The sequence below is a fragment of the Echinops telfairi genome, unplaced genomic scaffold (genome assembly GCF_000313985.2).
Source record: "Echinops telfairi isolate 266 unplaced genomic scaffold, ASM31398v2 ScPeMD7_36;HRSCAF=134, whole genome shotgun sequence".
NCBI lineage: Eukaryota > Metazoa > Chordata > Mammalia > Afrosoricida > Tenrecidae > Echinops > Echinops telfairi.
In genome coordinates, this window is record NW_022103934.1 from 2,347,832 (window position 1) to 2,353,056 (window position 5,225).

Below are 5,225 nucleotides of genomic sequence, written 5' to 3' on the forward strand. Positions count from 1 at the left end.
CCCTGTCCTGTAAGGTTGCTGTGGGTGAGTATCAACTCCATGGAAGTGAGTGATATGCATTCATCATATCATTATTCACAGAAATAATATCCATTATCTATTCAATCCTTACATCAATACAGATTGCTCTGTCGTGTGCATATCCATTCTAGGGACAATCCAGAGGGCAAAAGAAATGAAGAACTTAGATTCACCACTAAATTATAACTTTATAAAGTCCATGAATGATCTTTATTTCTTCACATTTCAAATTGTGTAAAGGTCACGAGAAATTAACCAAAACACATCTAAGCTACACGTTTAATCATATTCCAATTTCCTGACAAATAAATTAATCCACAACCTGACCTTTAGGTTCTCCATTTGAGACTGAGATGAGCTAAATTACAAAAATGTGGGAGCAAGACAAAATGTAGGAACAGTGGCCTGAGACAGATCTGTCCTTAATTTTCATCTGTGAAGTCTTTCTCTGATTCCCGTATGTGGGTTCAGCCTACCTTCCTAGAGTCAACTTACTGCTGTCCACTGTAGTCCAGCAGGCTCTACCCCTGCCAGCACACAATAGCAGGAGAGGTATGTCTATGCCTGTAGAGAAGTGAAATAGCAAAAGTGAGCAAGGGAGCTTTCTTATGTCTGCTGTCAGATCGATCAGATTCAAATCTAGGTGAAAAATATTCTAGTCCAGGACTTGGAACAAGGTACATAAAAGGGCCATGTCCCTTCCATAAATTGGCAAGCAATTGCATTATTCTTATCTGGTTGCGATTGTGTAAAATAAACTACACATGTTACGTAAAAAGCTCTACTTGGACCTTGACACTGGCCTGAATTCAGTAAATGTTCGTGACATGTGAATACTCTCTTCATTCTCATCATTGTCATTATCTGTATTATATACAAACGCATTTGGAAGTTCAGGGAAAATTGAGAGAGACCGTGTCCTTCAATGGTGGGAAGGTGTGTATGGATACTAGAACCAAGGCATTAAGAACAAAAAGTTCAAATGAAAGTTCTTCAGCCTCTACCAGGACCAGGTACAGACACCTCACAGTCTGTTGAGTTGGAATAGCACTTCTGAGTGTCTTATTTGCCCATCCAAGTGGGCTGTTTGTCTGGATAAGGAGGAGACAATGCTCCTCCCTTCCCTTTCCATAGTCCCTCACAGCAGTCACTGGAATGTGCTAACTTATTTCTGTGTATGAAGAAGTGCTTTTATACCACCTCTCCAGTGCCTGGTGGGTAATAAGGGCTGAGGCTGCTCCTTCCATGACAGGGGAGAAGAGAAACTCAAATGTGAAACTTCGGAGTCAGACACAGTTAGCAACAAGTCTAAGTGAGAGACAGAGGTACCAATAAGTCTAGATGAGAGGCACAAGTATGGTGTTCACTATCCTGGGTGTGGAAAACTGTAGGGCTCAGATGCTACTGGTGTGTTCTTTACAGACACATGGCCTTAGAGCTCAATGTCCTGAGCATACAAGTAGGCAAATCGGTGGACGTTATTCCAATCAGTGAGTTCTCCATAATATTAATGAAACAGGAAGAGGAGAAAGTGAGTCCCTGTGTCTATTCTAGAGAGGATCTGTCCCTATATTCCCCGTTTCTCATTTCCTCATTGTTCCCATCTTAATACAATAGTACTGATATTCAACAACAACAAAACTCACTATGTGATTTTATATTCCCAAACCCGCTGAATTGTTAATGTAATTTAGAGGAGGCCACATCTTCTGAACCAGGAATGGTCTTAGAAGAAGTACAACAAAGACACTTCTTACAAGTGAGGGTGGCATTATATATGCTGCTTGCTTAACACAGGGTCAATGACTATACATTTGGTGGTCAACTTTGTAAAGGTTATCTTCCTGAAGGTTATTATCCATCTAGAGCAATCAGACCTTATAATCTGTCCCACCCTAAGTAAAGCCCACTCACTTCTATATGGGTAATGGATTATTCCGCTGAAGTAAAGTCAAGAGACAACTAAGGTCAAGTCAACACAGGGATGACCAAGGTTAGGCTGCCATTTTGATTTTAGAGTCCGCTCATCCTGTATGCCTTTCCTGTCCCATGTATGCCTCTAGTGCCTCCCCTTCTTATTGCCTGTATACCCCTAGCTCATCCCCACCCTGTCACACGTATGACTATTGTAAGACCCCTTCCTGTTATGCATGTGGTATCAGGGGGGATTGTATGCCCCCTGAGTGTATATAAGCCTTGGTTGGAAATATATTCTTCCTCTCTGTGCAGATCAAAAAGAGTACCACTTTGAGGACTGAGGTGCACCTGATACAAGCCATGGCATTTTCAATCACTTCATACGCTTCTGAGAGTTGGATGTTGAATAAGGGAGACCAAAAAAGAAAAATCAATGTATTTGAATTATGGTACTTATGAAGAATATTAATAGTATCATAGACTTCCAAAAGAATAAAGAGATCTGACTTGGAGCAATTGCAGCCAGAATGTTCCTTAGCAACAAGAATGGCGAGATTTGTCTAACATACTTTGGACAGGTTATTAGGAGAGTCCACCCCTAAGGAGAAGGATATGATGCTCCGTAAAATAGAAAGAAAGTGAAAAAGAAGACCCTGGAAAGAGGGCTTACACAGTCACTTCAATAATGGGCTCCAACAACACAGTTATGAGGCTAGTGCAGAAGTGTGCTGTGTAATAGGTTTTATGTGATAGTTTGCACTTGTAGAAGGGTGTGATCCAATTTCACAACCAGGCAACAGCCTGATGATGCATCCTTGGTAGGTGGGCAGGGCAGTGCCCTTTTATAAGAGAAACCGAGAACATTTGCTTCCTCTCTTGCCCTTCACCTTCATCCTTACTTGGATGCTGTGGCCACCTTCAGGGATGCCCCCTTGTGGGACTGCCCAACACTGAGAACTGTCTGTCCCTGCCATGTTTCCACGAGACCTTGGATCCAAGTGACTGCACCCAATGGCTTGTGAACCCCATGTATCTTGGTTTCGTCTTTCTGAGTTGTCCTTGGTCTGAGACTGTGTGACTCTGGAGAGGGTCCCAGTTAACATGAGATGAATTGACTGGGTTGGGATGCTATCTTGATATAAGATTAGTTCTTGATACAAATTCTTTCTTATCCATATATGAGTGTCATTTGTTTGTTTCTCTAGACAATTCAAACTAATGCAAATGGTATTGTACACAGGGTTTGTACAGAGGGTTTCTATGAGTCAGAACCTCGTATAGGGTACATTACAACAACAACCTATCAACAGTAATGGGTATGGCACATGGTGGTGTTTTTCTATTGTGCATGGGTCTATTATGAGTTGGAGCTGACTTGATGGAGCCTAACCACAACAATAGTGAATTTAAGATATATATTTATGTGTATATCTCATACTATGCCCCATGGACAAATAAGATGAAATCTCTCAATTTGTGTAATATGGTGTTTGATAACAAAATTAACATTTAATCTTATTATAAGAGACTGAGAAAAACAATGAGACTTCTTTCTCGGGTGAGACAAGCAATTATTGAAAGTTTTTAAAATAAGTGTCTATATTTTCCAGAGACATTAAAATATAATTGTTATATGGGGGTCAGAGTAAAGAACCAAAGTCCATCTGTAGACTATTGGACATTCCCTCACAGAAGGGTCACAAGGAAAGGAAGAGACAGCCAGAGTGCAGGATAGCACTGACGGAACATACAAGATTCCTCTAATTCTTTAATACTTCTTCCCCCTGACTATGATGACCCCAGTTCTAACTTACAAATCCTTCTAGATTGGAGCATATACACTGGTACAGATAAGAGCTCTTGGCACACGGAATCCAGGACAGATAAACGCCTCAGGAACAGTAATTGGAGTATCGATACCATGAGAGTAGGGGAAAAGTGGGAGGAGAAGGGGGGAAACCAACTACAATTAAGGTTGGGAAAAATAGAGGAGCTGATACTAAGGGCTCACACAGAAAGAAATTATTTGGAAAATGATGATGGCAACATATGTACAAATGTCCTTGATACCATTGATATATTGATTATTATAACTGCTCTAAGAGTCCCCAAGAAAATGATTTATCTTAAAATATTGATTTAATTAAAAATTAATATATGTCATGTTATAGTAAAAAGAACTTTTGTGTGAAAATATGGTTAGTGTGATACTGCTTAGGTATACTTTAAAGAAAAATATTTATACATATATAAATCACTTCTAATATTATCAAAAAATTAAAAATAATATTCTCTAGAGGATTTTATCATAAGGATAAATAAAGAAATGGTCAGCTTTGCTATGCTAAACTCCTTTTGTTTATTGCAAGGCAATCAGAGGAAACATGTAAGTAAGACCTCCAAACATTCTACTAGCATGAGATAATCAGAATTAACAAGTATAATATAATATTAGAATCCAAATCATTTTACTTCAGGGCTTTACTTTACATAAGTGGTTCAGGGAAGAGACAGAGGTGATATTTTGTTGGTGGGTTATAAACTCAGTCGCAATGAGTTGTATCTGCATATTTCTGTCATAAGATAGTCAGATACACCTGGGTTCAGGCGAAATTTCCTACGAAGGTTCTTGCACTTCGTGTTGTTATAACTGGCACCAAATGATGTAGGTGGGACTATGCAATTAGGATGGATGAAATAATAGTGGAGAGGATTGTCATTTCTGTGTATAAGAGAGCTATCTCAGTAGCAGGAAGACAAAGAATTCCTGAAATATCATGGAAGAAGAGCCACCATCAGAGCACCTTTAAAATATCTACGTTCAGTGGGCGTGGCAGAGGCATGCCATACCAAGATTAGAACCCAAGACAAGGAGACCAGGAGACACAGCAAAGGAGTAGCCCTGTGACTATGAGATGGTGAGGCAAAGCCCCAGGAAGATGTGAGAGGATTGCATGAAGACCAGGAAGAGAGATGAGGCTGCTGTCTCAGGAGGGGTGTTGCTGCGGAACAAGGTTTTCTGATCCTTGCTTGGGGTAACCTCTTAATAGAACTAATCAACTCCCACAATTGAGAGCATTGTCTGTGAGTTCTAAGTGGTCAGTGCATGGATTGTGCAACCGAGTAGAGAGAGAGAATGCTATAGAAAGTATGCTAGGTGTCAGAGATGGGGTAAAGGAAGATGGAGTGTGAAGGCATGTCTGATTTCTGCCTGGTGGAAACCGACCTTTGGCCTGGTGTGAAGATGTATTCTCCTCTGCCTTTGTGTAGCCAGAGGAAGTCAGATA